This window comes from Nicotiana tomentosiformis, chromosome 5 (assembly GCF_000390325.3).
Source record: "Nicotiana tomentosiformis chromosome 5, ASM39032v3, whole genome shotgun sequence".
NCBI lineage: Eukaryota > Viridiplantae > Streptophyta > Magnoliopsida > Solanales > Solanaceae > Nicotiana > Nicotiana tomentosiformis.
In genome coordinates this window covers 11012146-11028957 of record NC_090816.1, presented here as the reverse complement: position 1 = coordinate 11028957, position 16812 = coordinate 11012146, and positions in this window count along the sequence as shown.

The following is a 16812-nucleotide window of genomic DNA, read 5'->3' as shown; positions in this document are numbered from 1 at the left end:
CATTTTTGACATTTCAAGCACGGTTTTGGTCGATTTTTCAGAGATAATTCACGGGAAATCTTGAGGTAAGTCACATGTGATTATTGTTAGTCAATAATATTGGATTATCATTGAGTATTTCGACTAGATTACATGTTTTTGGGGTGAAATTAGAGGATTTGGGCCTAGGGATTTCAAAATGAGAATTTGAGATTTGGAGGTCGAGTTAATGTCGAAATTTGGTAAAATTTGTATGGTTGAACATGTGGTTGAATGAGCGTTCATATTTTGTAAAACCTTTTGGGTTCCAAGACGTGGGCGGCGATTTTTGGATGAAATTTTGGATATTTTGGAAAATTAGTATTTTCATATGGAATTAATTCCTATAATTTGTTTTGACTTAATCGAATTATTATGACTAGATTCGAGGCGCTTGGAGGCCGATTCGTGAGGCAAAGGAATTGCAGAATAAATAATTACACGGGTCGAGGTAAGTAACACTTCTAAACTTGGTTTTGAGGGTATAAATCCCTGAATTTCGTGTTATATGAATTGTTTGGAGATGATGCACATGCTAGGTGACGGGCGTGTGGGCGTGCATAATGGAAATTATGACTTCAATTGATTCCGTGGAGTTGCATAATTAAATAAATGTCATTATCCGCATATCCTCCACGTGTTAGAGAAATTGAGCTGAGACTCATATTAAAGATCATGTTTAGGCTACACGCCGATATATTTTGGGACCCACATGAATCGTATTGTTGTTGAATTATTTGTTTAAATTTATAATTTTGTACTCAGTCACATCTATCACTTGCACATCATATCTTAGTTTCTGTTGTCATTCATTGATAGTTTATATCATCATGTCGAGTTGATTTTTCATGTCATTGAGAGCCCGAGAGACTGGAGATTCTGAGTGATATTTATGTTTATACATTTATGCTTGGATATGGCTATTATAGCGCTTGGGCTGAAGGAGCCCTCCGGAGTATGCACCCCCATAGTCAGCGCAGTTGAAATTGATATATATATATATATATATATATATATATATGGGACGGATCTTCCCATAGATATATATATTGAGGGATGGATCTTGTCCGAATCATTGATATTCGGGGATGGATCTTCCCCTAGATTAGATTGACCTTATACAGTACTGAGTGACTGACTGTCAGTTGATGGATATACATATATACTTGGGATGGATCTTGCATAGGCTGGATTGGCCATACACAATACTGAGTGATTGAGTATTTTTAGATTGTGAGTACATGAAGTTTTCACTAAGGTGCATCACATGCGGTATGTGCATGGGCATGTAGATACAGAGATGTCATATCCCTCAAATTATTTAGAATTTATCTATTTTACTTGTACTAAGTGTAACTGTTGAACTTGAAATCATACCTACATTTTTGTACTGTTATTCTATACTGGATTATACCTGCTGAGCTCGTCACTGCTTTCAGTCCAAAGATTAGTCTTGTTACTTATTGAGTTGGTTGTACTCATACTAAACTCTGCACCTCATGTGCAGATCCAGGTGCTTTCGGACAACGACTGTTAGATCTCAGAGTGCTATCTGTTGGAGACTATAAAGGTACCTGCATGGTGTCTGCTGACCTTGACTCTCTTTCTTTAAGTTATTATATTATTCTATATTTCCAGACAGTGTTATTGTCAATCAGACTTTGTATTCATTTAGATGCTCGTGTACTCAGTGAGACTAGGTTTTGGGAGTGTATTTATATCCATAAATTGTGAGAATTTCTCCTAAATTTAATTATTATGTTTTCAATATTTAAAAGAAATTGTGGGTTATTGAGGTTGTCGGCTTGCCTAGTATTTAGATAGGCCATCACGACAGTTGTGATTTTGGATCGTGACAAGTTGGTATCAGAGCCTAGGTTACATAGGTCTCATGAGTCATGGCAGGTTTAGTACAGTCTTGTGGATCGGTAAGGAGACGTCTGTACTTATCTTCGAGAGGCTATCGAACCCTTAGGAAAAAATTCATTTTCTTGTAATATGTCATGCGAATTTGTTGATTCCTTAAACTAAATTTCTTTTATTCTATTCTCTCACATCTGGTGTCATCAGTTAGGGCTGCGAGAGGCCGGGGCCTTGGTAGAGGCCGGGGCTGAGGTAGAGGTCGTGGTGTAGCTTGAAAAGCAGTTGGAGCAGCACCTGTAGCACCACCAGTTGCTCCAGCTCAGGAGCAGATTCAATATATAGTTGAGCTCACAGGACCAGCTCAGGCACCAGTTGTACCCATTGTAATTCGAGGCCTTCAGGAGGCTTTGGCCCAGATATTGACAATTTGCACTGGCCTTGCTCAGGTGGTTTTAGCTCAGGCTGCACCTGCCACTTCTCAGGAAGATGGAGGTACTCATACCCCTGTTGCCCGTAATCCAGAGCAGGTAGCGCAGAGATTTCAGATACCGGAGGCACTACCAGTCAGCCGGCTACAACTGCTCAGGCCCCGGTAGTCCCCGTTATGATAGATGATGAGCAGAGGAGACTTGAGAGATTTGGGACGCTTCGACCTCCATCATTTAGCGGTGCTGAGTAAGAAAATGCTTAGGGTTTTCTAGATAAGTTCCAGTGGATGCTTCGGTCAGCGGGTATTCTGGAGACTAGTGGGGTCTTATTCACTACTTTTCAGTTTCTTGGGGCTACCTTCAGATGGTGGGAGACTTATGAGAGGCGCAGGTCGTACGGTGCAGCACCACTTACATGGCAGGAGTTCTCTATTCTCTTTTTGGAGAAGGTCGTGCAACAATCTCGCATGGAGGAGCTGCGCAGACAGTTTGATCAACTTCGGCATAATGGTATTCCTGTGACCCAGTACGAGATTAGATTTTCTGAGTTGGCTCGTTATGCAATTTGGTTGGTTCCCACTGATAAGGAGATGATTAGGAGATTTATTGATAGCCTCACATATCAGCTGCGGTTGCTTATGACTAGGGAAAGGGTATCGGGTTCCATTTTTGACGAGGTGGTTGACATTGCTCAGCAGATAGCGGTGGTCCGTAGCCAGGAGCATGGTGAAAGGGAGGCCAAGAGGCCTTGAGGTTCGGGCGGTTCTAGTGGGGTTCCTTCTAGAGGGTAGTCCTACCACAGCAGGGGTCGTCCTTACATGCATGCTCAGAAGGGTCGTCCAATTCACCGTGTTGCATCATCCAGCCATGGTTCATACAGTTCTATTAGGGTCAGTCATCTCTCAGTGTTCCACAGGGAAGCTTCTATATTATTTGACCCTGGTTCTACTTATTCGTATGTATCATCGTATTTTACTCATTATCTAGATATGCCCCATGAGTCCTTAGTTTCAAATGTTCGTATATCTACACCGGTGGGCGATACTATTATTGTGGACGGTGTATATCGGTCGTGTGGTAACTATTGGGAGACTGGAGACTAGATTTGATCTCTTACTTCTAAGTATGGTTGATTTTGATGTAATTTTGGGTATCGACTGGTTGTCTCCATATCATGCTATTTTGGACTGTCACGCAAAAACGGTGACATTGGCGATACCGGGATTGCTGAAGGTTGAGTGGAGAGGTTCTTCAAATTATGTTTCCAGCAGGATAATTTCTTACTTGAAGGGTCAACGTATGGTTGGGAATGGGTGTTTGTCATATTTGGCCTTTGTGAGAGATGTTGAGGCAAATACTCCTACTATTGATTCAGTACCGGTAGTACGGGATTTTCCGGATATATCCCGATAGGGATATTGATTTCGGTATTGACTTGATGCCGGACACTCATCCCATTTCTATTCCCTTGTATCGTATATCACCAGTTGAATTGAAAGAGTAGGTTCAGGAACTTCTTGATAAGGGGTTTATTAGGCCTAGTGTGTCACCTTGGGGTGCACCGGTTCTGTTTGTGAAAAAGAAATATGGTACTATGCGTATGTGCATCGACTACAGGCAGTTGAACAAAATTACAATCAAGAATAAGTATCCTTTTGCCACGTATTGACGATTTATTTAACCAGCTTCAGGGAGCGAGGGTATTCTCTAAAATTGATTTGAGTTCCGGGTATCACCAGTTGAAAATTCGGGATTCTGATATTCTAAAAACGGCATTCAGAACTCGTTATGGTCACTATGAATTTCTCGTGATGTCTTTTGGGCTGACCAATGCCCCAGCAACATTTATGCACTTGATGAATAGTGTATTCCAGCCATATCTTAATTCATTTTTTTTTAGTATATATTGATGATACCCTGGTGTACTCACGTGGCCAAGAGGAGCATGCACACCACTCGGGTATTGTACTACAAAGGTTGAGAGAGGAGAGACTATATGCCAAATTCTCTAACTGTGAGTTCTGGCTTAGTTCGGTGGCATTCTTGGGACACATAGTGTCCAGCGAAAGAATTAAGGTGGATCAGAAGAAAATAGAGGCAGTTAAGAGTTGGCCCAGGCCATCTTCATCTACGGAGATTTGTAGTTTTCTCGATTTGGCCAATTATTATCGTCGCTTTGTGGAGGGTTTCTCGTCTATTGCATCACCTTTAACTAAATTGACCCAGAAAGGTGCTCCGTTTAAGTGGTCGGATGAGTATGAAGAGAGCTTTCAGAAGCTCAAGACAGCTTTGACTACAGCCCCAGTATTGGTGTTGCCTATAGTTTTAGGGTCTTATATTGTGTATTGTGATGCGTTGCGTATTGGTCTCGGTGAAGTGCTAATGTAAGATGGCAGGGTGATTGCCTATACGTCTAGACAGTTAAATGTATATGAGAATAATTATCCGGTACACGACCTTGAGTTAGTAGCTATTGTCCATGCCTTGAACATTTGTCCACATTATTTGTATTGTGTCTATTATGAGGTTTATGACGATCACCGGAGTTTACAACATCTGTTTAAATAGAAGGATCTTAATTTGCGGTAGTGAAGGTGGTTGGAGTTGCTTAAGGATTATGATATCACCATTCTCTATCATCCCGAAAAGGCCAATGTGGTGGTCGATTCCTTGAATCGTACGGCGGAGAGTTTGGGCAGCTTAACATACTTACCAGTAGCAGAGAGGCCTTTAGCCTTGGATGTTCAGGCCTTGGCCAACCAGTTTGTTAGATTGGATATTTTTGAGTCGAGTCGAGTTTTGGCTTGTGTGGTTTCTCAGTCTTTTATTTATGATCGTATGAGAGAACGTCAGTATGATGACCCACATCTACTTGTCCTTAAGGACACGGTTCAGCACGGTGATGCCAAAAAAGTCACTATTGTGGATGATGGTGTATTACGGATGCAGCGTAGGCTATGTGTGCATAATGTAGATGGTTTCCGTGAGTTGATTCTCCAGGAGGCTCATAGTTCGCGGTACTCCATTTCTCCAGGTACCACGAAGATGTATTAGGATTTGAGGTAGCATTATTGGTGGAGGCGAATGAAGAAAGATATAGTTGGGTTTGTAGCTCGGTGTTTAAATTATCAACAGGTGAAGTACGAGCATCAGAGACCGGACGGATTACTTCAGAGACTTGAAATTCCGGAGTGGAAGTGGGAGCGTATTACCATGGACTTCGTAGTTGGGCTCCCACGAACTTTGAGGAAGTTTGATGTTATTTGGGTGATTGTAGATCGGTTGACCAAGTCCGTGCATTTTATTCCAGTTGGTACTAATTATGCTTCGGAGAGGTTGGCTGAGATTTATATCCGCGAGATTGTTCGCCTACATGGTGTGCCAGTGTCCATCATTTCAGATTAGGGCACGCAATTTACATCACAGTTTTGGAGAGTAGTGCAGCGAGAATTGGGCTCACAGGTTCAGGTGAGTACATCATTTCACCCTCAGACGGACGGACAGTCCGAACGCACTGTTCAGATATTGGAGGATATGATACTGCTTGTGTCATTGATTTTAGGGGTTCTTGGGATCAGTTTTGGCCACTCACGGAGTTTACTTACAATAACAACTACCAATCGAGCATTCAGATGGCTCCGTATGAGGCTTTATATAGGATATGGTGTAGGTCTCCTATGGGTTGGTTTGAACCGGGTGAGGCTAGGGTATTGGTTACTGATTTGGTGCAGGATGCTTTGGAAAAGGTTAAATTGATTCAGGATCGACTTCCCACGGCGTAGTCTAGACAGAAGAGTTGCGCCGATAGGAAGGTCCATGATGTTTCTTACATAGTTGGGGAGAAGGTTTTGCTCAAGATTTCACCCATGAAGGGTGTGTTGAGGTTTGGGAAGAAGGGCAAGTTGATCCCTTGGTATATTGGGTCGTTTGAGGTGCTTAAGAAGATTGGAAAGGTGGCTTACGAACTTGCATTGCTGCCTAGTCTATCGAGTGTTCATCCAGTATTTCATGTATCTATGCTCTAGAAGTATATCGGGGATCTGTCCCATGTTTTGGATTGCATCACAATGCAGTTGGATGGTAATTTGACTTATGATGTGGAGCCGGTGGCCATTTTATACCGGCATATTCGAAAGTTAAGATCAAAGAACATATCTTCAGTAAAAGTGTAGTAGAGAGGCCAGCCAGTCGGAGAAGCTACCCGGGAGACTGGGCGGGAGATACGAAGCAAATATTCACACCTATTTGAGAGTCTGGGTATGATTCTAAACTCGTTCGAGAACGAATATTTATTTAAGAGGGGAAAAATATAACGACCCGGTCGGTCGTTTTGAGTATTACAACCGTAATTACTATTCAATTTCTACTTTACAATTGTTATATGACTTACCGGGGTAATTGGTTCGGGTCCGGTGAAGTTTTGAAATGAATTGAGACACTTAGTCTTCAAAATGAAAACTTAAGTTGGAAAAGTTGACCATATGTTGACTTATGTGTAAACGATCACAGATTTGAATTTTGGTGGTTCAGTTAGCTCCGTTGGGTGATTTTGGACTTGGGAGCGTGTCCGGATTGTGATTTGGAGGTCGGTAGTGGAATTAGTCTTGAAATGGCGAAAGTTGAATTTTTGGGAAGTTTGACCGGGGAGTTGACTTTTTGAAATCTGGGTCGAAATCGGATTTTGAAAATTTGAATAGGTCTGTTATGTCATTTATCACTTTTGTACAAAATTTGAGGTTAATCAAAATTGAATTGATAGGTTTCGGCATCGAATGTAGAAGTTGGAATTTGTTAGTTTTTGTTAAGCTTGAATTGGGGTGTGATTCGTGTTTTTAGTATTGTTTGATGTGATTTGAGTATTCGACTAAGTTTGTATGATGTTTTAGGACTTGTTGGTGTATTTTGTTGAGGTCCTGTGGCCTCTGGTGAGTTTCGGATGGTTAACGGATCAAAAATTTGGACTTAAGAAAATCTGGAAATTTTACTTCTGGTGTAACTGCAACTGCGAAGCTTTGATTGCAGATGCGACGTTGCAGGTGCGCAAGGGCCATCGCAGAAGCGTCCAAGGCTGGGTAGGACGAAGGTCGCATATGCGAATAGTTTTCCTCACCTGCGTGGCCGCATGTGCGGGATTTTTAGCGCAGGTGCGCGAGTCGGGGGCTGGGCATGCCTTCGTAGAAGCGAGAAATTTAGCTGCAGGTGCGAAAGCTCTAGGCAGTGTACAAAACAGAGGAGTTCCGACATTTTTATCATTTTTGACATTTCAAGCATGGTTTTGGGAGAATTTTCAAAGAGAATTCACGGGAAAACTTGAGGTAAATCACTTGTGATCATTGTTAGTCAATAATATTGGATTATCATTGAGTGTTTTGACTAGATTACAAGTTTTTGAGGTGAAATTAAAGGATTTGGGCCTAGGGATTTAACTCATTTAAGTTGACTTTGGTCAACGTTTTGAGCAAATAGACTCGGGCCAGTGTTTTGACGGTCCCGGTGGGTATGTATCGGGATTTGGGACTTGGGCGTATGCTCAGAATCGAATTCGAAAGTCCCTAGCTTGAGTTATCGCCATTTGTTGAAAATTAGAAGTTTAAAGGTTTAAAGAACTTCTAAGTTTGACCGTAGTTTGACTTTCTTGCTACTGGGTTCAGATTTTGGTTCCGGAACATGGTATAAGTTCATTACAGTATTTAAGACTTGTGTGCAAAATTTGGTACAAAACGGAATTGATTTGATGTGATTCGGACGACCGGTTGTTAAAATGAAAGTTCTTAAGTTTATTTAAAAAATTTATTTGTTTTGGTATTTGATTCATAGTCCTAGATATTATTTTGATGTTTGATCGTGCGAGCGAGTTTGTATGATGATATTACACTTGTGTGCATGTTTGGTTTGGGGGCCGAGAGACTCAGGTGAGTTTCGGATAGACCACAGAGTGATTTTTGAACTTAGAAGCGTGATAGTGCATCAAGTCTGCAGATCTCGCATTTGCGAGGACATGATTGCAAATGCAGGCCTCGCAAATGCGAGGTCAGGCTCGTATATACGAAGATGGTGGGGGCTGGTTCAGCTTCGCTTTTGAGAATTGAAGTCTGCAGATGCGAAGGCGGCAGGTTCGCATTTGTGCGGCAGGTTCGCATTTGTGAACTTTTGAGTCGCATTTGCGACTTAGGAAGGACTAAGGCAGACTCGCATTTGTGAGTCGATTGTTCGCATTTGCGGCAGCCTTGGTTGGCATTTGCGACAAAATTTGTCGTATTTACGATGACAATAGACTCAGTAGTTTTTCACATTTGCGAAGGATTGATCTTAATTGCGATCATCGCAATTGCGAACTATGTGTCGCAATTGCAATAACTGCAGCTGGGTAAAAGAGGGGGGAAACGAAAATTAGCTCATTTTTCAAACTCTCAGCCCTCAACACCGTAGAGGCGATTTTCCTAAGAGACTTTCTTCCTAAATTCTTTGGTAAGCAATTTTAATCTACTTCTTTTCAATTACCCATTACATTTCATAAGTTTTCAACATTAAATCTAGGATTCTCATGGTAGAAATTACGGATTTGGGTAGAATTATGGATTATTATAAATTTGAAATTTAGACCTCGAATTGAGGTCGGATTTCGAAACAAACCACATAACCGGACTCGGGGGTAAATAGGTAATCAGATTTTGGTTCGAATCTCACGTTCTGACCAAGCGGGCCCGAGGTTGACTTTTTCAATAATGATCTAAATTGAACCTCTTTTATTCGTGAGTAGTTTCTAAAACTTATTTTGAATCGTTTGGTCAATAATTTGCTAGATTTGGTTGGTTTGGTGGCTTGTTCGAAAGGCAAGGCCGTGGTTGAATTTTGAGTTAATTACGGAGTAGGTAAGTGTTAGGTCTAACCTTGATTTGAGGAAATATGAGCCATTGAGCTAGGTGCTATGGGAATTTCATGTCTAGCGGCGTATATGCGAGGTGACGAGTGTATATACGTCGTCAATTACTTGCTTCTATGTCTACCCGTATTTCATTAATTATATTATGCCATGTCTTGATTGTTACATGCCTTAATTGCTTTCTATGCCTTTACTTGCTACTTGTCATTTATTATTCTCGCATTAAAAATATTAATTTCTTCCATGGTTAATTGCTACTCGCCTTAATTGTCTTATTTGTACCTTTTAACTATCATATAATTGACTTGTCTTGTTGCTCAGTATTAATATTAGCCTTTCTTGATTTGATACGAGATTCCTTCTTGATTTGTAGCTTTCATATTCGTTAATCGTAGAGATTCTTGTGATTCGAGTTGTTAAATCGATTGCACTTATTGATTTATTTATGGATCGAGTTGCACGCCACAACAGGTAGAATAAGGGAGGATTTATATTGATATGGTGGGATTGGATTGCACGCCACAACATGTGAAATAAAGGAGGATTATGATATTAATTCTGATTATATGGTTGGATCGGGTTGCGCGTCACAACATATATTTACTTATTATTATTGATATTTACATGATAGAATAAGGGAGGATCATGTTTGTATGGTGGTATCGGGTTGCGAGCTGCTACAGTTTGTTTGTTTTGTATTCCGTATTGTATTATGTTGGTTTCGGTGTTTCGTATGAGGTTCTGAAGATTTGTATTTCTGGTTTACTGGTTTTCGAGATTGAGTTATTTTCATGAGTTAACTGCCTTATCTTTCATACTTTCCTTTCCTGTCATTATTATTACACTGCGTACAGATTATTGTAAGTGACCCGCCTTAGGCTCGTCATTAGTTCGTCGAGGTTAGGCTTGGCACTTACAGAGTACATGGGGTCGGTTGTACTCATACTACACTCTGCACTTCTTGTGCAGATTTTGAAGTCGGTCCCAACGGCAGTCAATAGATTGCTCGGGTTGACTATCGGACGGAGACTTGAGGTACAGCTGCTCGACGATCGCAGCCCTGAAGTCCCCTTCTACTTTATCTTAGTTATGTAATTTCTTTCAGACCTTTATCTGTATTATTCTAGTAGCCCGTGCACTTGTGACACCAGATCCGGGGTTGTATTTAGATATTTCGGTAGTTATGACTTTTTGCACTTTATTTCAATTGTATTTTCGTTAATTCAATTTAATTGGCATCAATTAATTTGATTTGTTTAAAATAACTTAAAGTTATTCTAACGTTGGCTTGCCTAGCAAATGAAATGTTAGGCGCCATTACGGTTCGAGGGTGGAAATTCTGGGTCGTGACACTTGGTGAGGAAAAGAGTTAGCGCTGCATAGAGTTAGCCCGGAGAGTTAGCCGTCTAGCGGGAGGTAAAGAGTAAAAAGGGAGAAAGGTCTTACACTCTGTTTGGATCATTGTTACCCATCTTTTTATAATGTATCACATTGTATTGTATTGTATTGTATTGTATTGTATCGTTTTATGAATACAATATTTGAATAGATTGTATTATTTGTTGTTGTTAAATAATATTTTGCTATTTTGTTTGACTGTATCGTACTATACTGTAACTCATAAGTTTACTAAAACACCCTTAATTATTTTAAATATTTAATTTATCAAGAATTACACATAAAAATTATTTAAGAAAAGCAAATAAGTCCAAATATCTGTCTATTATCTTAATTATTCCGATCAGCCATCTATAATAAAATTACATGAGATGCATCAACCAATTAACTATGTACAAAATAAACCAGAATCGAAAAAGAACCCTTATTCATAGAAAATAACATTACGTATCAAACATGAAGAACTATGTAAAATACAGTTGCCAGATGCTTGGTTCTTAAGGTAGGATGACTTACTGGAATTCTTGGGAGAAGTATGGGATTCTGTTCTTGACAAGTGCTCGTGTTAAAAATGCTAGCTATAGGTTAAGATGAAAATTTTGGGATATTGTACATACATATCACTGGAAGGGATGAAGGCCCTCATCTAAGATAGTGAAGTAAATATTTTGATGTCCAATCATCAGTCGTTTCTCTTTAGGCAAACCTGAACCTTCTTATCTTCAAATTATAAAAAAGTTTATGAATCTCTTTTTATTATTTTTGTCCTTCTTTTATCTTTTAAATCACTTTTTTTTGGACTTTTGGGATTATGTTTTTTGTTAACTAATTAACTAGGAATCCAATGTTAAGGAGTTTTGTTTGTAAATTTCAATAGTTTATAACTTGTCTAGCAGTAGTGTTTAACAACATTGTACCCTATGAAAGAGTAACTAAATTTCTTAGTTATATATTTTTGGGTATATATTACTTGGTAAATCACATTAGCAAACCATACTGATCATCAAGTACTTATGTTATATAAATAAGAATCGCCAAAATAATCATACATAATTTTAGCGTTATAGGAGGTTAACTACTCAAACAACTAGATTTAGTTGCAATAAAATAGGATAACTAAACAGATCATATCTCATAAAAAAAATAAGAAAAGAAGTACCTGTAACTTGAAAACAAGAGCAAAAACCTGGAAAAAAAAATTAACAACGATGATAAAGAAATGAACGAAGGAGTTGGCAGAACAAAGATAAATAATAACACATTGCACAATTGAAAAAAACCAATATCATAAAGCTAATTGGAGATTAAGTAATTAGAATTGGAATTACAAATCAAAGTACACTACTAAAAATTGGTCTACGGTAACGCATGGAAAACTGTTCCCATAGACTGTTAAAATGTTGCCATAGAGATATTGGAACGGTTTATAGCCCGTTCCATCAACCCGCGTGCCAATAGGGCTATAGGAACGGTTCTTGGAACGGTTTGCGTCGCCGTGGCTATAGATACGTCTATCGCAACGGTTTTCCCTTTCTCTGTTGGAACGATTATGTTTTCCAATTGGAACGGTTTAAAACTGTTACTATATTGTGTATGCAACGGTTCTTAACTATTACCATATTATTTAATACAACACTTATGTAAGCTATTGTTACGATTATGTATGGATATAACAACGATTTCTTTAAGCTATCGTAAAGGTTTTATTTGTATTAGAACAGTTTATACATCATTTTGGAACGGTTTATATTGTCTAATGGAATGTCATTTGTGTTCTATTGCAACGATTCTGGTAGGCTATTATAACAGTTCGGTTAAAATAAAAATATAGCCCCTGTTATAAATAAATATGTATATATATAATAAATTATAATAACACTAAAATTTAAATAAATCATAAAATGAAACTATTAATAATATAAATTATCCATCAAGCAAATAATATCCATAAAGCAAATGTTCTACCCCAAGTGCATAAGTTTAATACATTTTAAGAGAGTAAGTTTCAAAATTGTTGATAACAAAAGATTCCTATAACATTCATCTATAACAATTCAAAATTCGTCTCAAGTAAGGTCTAGTTCTTCATTGCCTTCATCTTCCATTTTTTGATCTACTCTACCTACAAAAGAGGATAAATAAAGTCATTACCCTTCAAGAGAATCCAGTCTAAGAATGCTCATAGCACAAAGCGCCAAGAAAAAAGAAAACATGACATTCAAAAGTGTAAGTCAAGCTAGGCCATGAATCAACTCTAATCTTCGTTCACTTTTCATTTTCATTATATACAATCTTCAATGCCTATGAAAGTTTAGTAATCAAGATTGAAACAAAGGCAAGAAAGTTTGAATATTTTGTAGGCACCATACATACATAAAGACTTAGAACAAGTCCTCTCACACATTTAAAAGTCAGTCACCCAAAGATATTGAATGTCTGGACTACATATATGGAACAAAAAAGAAAGGAAAAACCTACACTTAAAGAGTTGGATACGGTAGAAGGAAAAACGAGACTTTATATAGGTTATATTTAGGATGTTGTCTTTGAGAAATTATACAGGTTATTAGACTTCACGTAGAATTCTATTATAGAATTATATGAGAAAGAGACATTGTTATTATTTAAAATAAATTTAAAAAGGTAAAGGATAAAATAGAATTATAAAGTAATAAGTTAGGACATAATTAAAAAGAAAAATAGGAAATAATCCCACAACACAAAATCAGTTGTTTAAAAAATGTGATTTTTCATTGTTCAAGAAGAATGGATTTAAACAATACAATACAACTAATTTTAACTAAACAATCAAAATAAATATTGTTCTGAGAAAACAATACAATACAATACAATGGGTAACAACCATCCAAACAAGCTGTTTGTCACGATCCAAAATCTAACCTGTTGGGATGGCGCCTATCTCAATACTAGGCAAGCCGACAATCTCAATAAACTCCCATATCTTTTATGTTTAAAAATAAAATGATTAAATTCAGCGGAAGAAAATTCACAAATACATATATAAACAGTCACGACCCAATTTTACCTATAGGTTGTGATGGCATCCAACACTACAGCTAGGCAAGCCAACTTAATAACTTAAGTATATATTGACAAAATTTAAAACCAAAAAAAATAATAAAACCCAAATTCTACCAATGCGTGTGCCAAGACCTGGTGTCACAAGTGTATGAGCATCTAGTAGATTATACAAAGCTTCAAAAACTGTCTGAAATAAAAATAGACAGAATGAAAAATATAAGGAGAGACACTAGTAGCTGCATAATGGCTCAGAAAGGCAGCTCACCACTATGCCCCTGGATAACGTGGGTGTAAGACGATAGGTCCCCCACTAGTACTTGCCTCAAGTCCTGCACAAAAAGTGCAGCAAGTATAGTATGAGTACGTAAACAACGTATACCCAGTAAGTATCAAGCCTAATCTTGAAGTGGTAGAGATGAGATGACCGACTATGACACTCACTATGGGTCAACAATAATAATTGAAATACAATTAGAATATTTAAATCAGCATGATTTACAAAATTTAGAAAAATTTATTTAACCAGCGGGAATAATCAAATTCCTTCAAATGTAACAATTCTCAATATATTTATTAAATTCCTTCAATTCAAATAATTTTTAATTTATCAATTAAATCTCATTTACAGGAATAACAATTAATTCTTCAACAATCAGGCATACTAATTCATTAAATTCCAAGGATTCTCAAATTTATCAATTAGCTACGCAAGCTTGAAATAGCTATTAAAGTATCGTGTAATTATTATTATTAAGCACGATTTCTGCTGAGGTCGTATTGCCCGATCCAGAGTGTCGTGTACGCTGCCGAGGGATGTGCGGCACGATCCATAGATGCATATATCCTGCCGAGGCGTTCGGCCCGCTCCACAAGAAAGGAGGACATTTTCTTATGTACCTCTGGAAGGAGAGTATATTTATTATAAGATAAATTCAGGAGGAAGAATAATTCTTTTTAACAATTAATTAATTTAAACAGAAAATCAAGCATATGAGATTTCCATCCTTTAATATATTTATCTAACAATTCAAAATATATTCATATATATCCATTAATATTAATTAAACAAATAATACAATGTACGCAAGTAATTCATACTTTGAGTCCTAAACTACCCGGACTTTAGCATTAATAGTAGCTACGCACGGACTCTCGTCACCTCGTGCGTACGTAGCCCCCGCAATTAGCAACAATTATTCAATTTAATCCCTATGAGGTAATTTCCCCCTCACAAGATTAGACAAGAGACTTACCTCGTCTCAAAGTCCACTTTTCGATTACCACGTCGCGTTGAATTCTTGATTCGACGCCGCAAGATCCGAAACTATCCAAATATTATACACAATAATTAATATATGCTAAATGATTCGAAATTTATCTATTAAATAAATTACCTTATCCAAAATGGTAAAAATCTTAAAATTTATCCCGGCCCCACATGCTCGGATTCTAAAAATTTTCAGATGGAAACGTTACCCATAATCTCAAGAACTAAAATATATAATTTCTATCCAATTTCATAACCATTTTCGTGGTTAAAATCTCATTTTTTATAAAAACTCTAAGTTTTTTTTATCTAAATCTTTGATTTCTAAGATTTACTAGTTATAATCTATGTATTTAACTTAAGGGGTGTGGAATAAACTTACCTTTCAATTGCTAGTAGAAACCCCCTTCTCAAAAGCTCTGAAATCGCCCAAATGTGGAGAGAAAATGGGGCAAAAATGGTGAATTCCCGTTCTTTTAAGCTTTCTGCCAAATAGGCCTTTCGCACATGCGGAGGTTGGAACGCACCTGTGGTTCCGCACCTGCAGAAAATCCTCGCAGGTGCGAGTTCCACTCGCCTGGCCAATTCTCGCATCTGCGCGTCTAGCCTCACACCTGCGTGTTTGCAGGTGCGCCTAATATTCCGCACCTGCGATGCCAGGCCTCCCATTCCTTTTCCGCTTGTGCGAAGAAATCTCGCATCTGCGAGTGCCGCGCCTGTGAGCTTCTGTCGTATCTGCGAATGTCGCACCTACGACTAGCCAAGCGCAGGTGCGATTCTGACAGTAGCTGGGAGCTTCAGTTTTGGCTCCCAACTTCCAACTTGGTCCGAACCTCGTCCGATTGTCACTCGGGGCCCACGGGACCCCGCCCGAATATACCAACAAGTTTAAAATCATAAAACGGACTCGTTCGAACTCTCGGAACGCGTTAAACAACATCAAATCTAAGAATCATACCCTAAACCAAATTGATTCAAATTTAAGAATTTCAAGTTCTTCAATTTACTTCCAATGCGTCAAAATATACTTAAACTACTCGGAATGACACGAAATTTTGCATGCAAGTCTTAAAACACTATACGAAACTATTCCCAAACTCAAAATTCCAAACGGATTTCAATTACTCAAAAACCTACCCTAAACCAAATTTAAAGAATTTTAAACCTTCAAATAGTTGAGTTTTACTATTAAGAGTCAAAACGCTCTCGGGTTATCCAAAACCCGATTCAGGCATACGCCCAAGTCCAAAATCATCATCGAACCTATTGGAACCGTCAAATCCCGATTTCGGGGTCGTTTTCTCACAATATTGACTGAAGTCAAACTTGTCCATTTAAAGCTAACTTAAGGAACCAAGTGTTCCGATTTCAACCCACACACTTCCAAATCCCGAATCAACCATCCCTGCGAGTCATAAATTAATAAAAGCATGTTCGGGGAGTTTTATTTTAGGGAACGGGTTTCTAAAAGTTAAAATGACTGGTTGGGTCATTACATTCTCCACCTCTTAAATAAACGTTCGTCCTCGAACGGGTTTAGAATAATACCTGGAATGCTAAATAAGTGTGGATATTTGCTCTGTATGTCCTCTTCGGCCTCCCAAGTCGCTTCCTCGACTGGTTGGCCCCTCCACTTGACCTTTACTGCAGAAATCCTCTTGGACCTCAACTGGAAAACTTGTTTATCAACAATGGCAAATGGCTCTTCTTAATAACCCAAACTTTTATCTAGCTAAACTGTGTTGAAGTCCAACACATGTGATAGGTCAGCATGATACTTCCAGAGCATAGATACATGAAAAATCGGATGAACTCCCGATAGACTGGGAGGCAATGCAAGCTCATAACCAACCTCCCCAACTCGTCTCAACACCTCAAATGGGCCTATAAACCTTGGGCTCAACTTGCCCTTC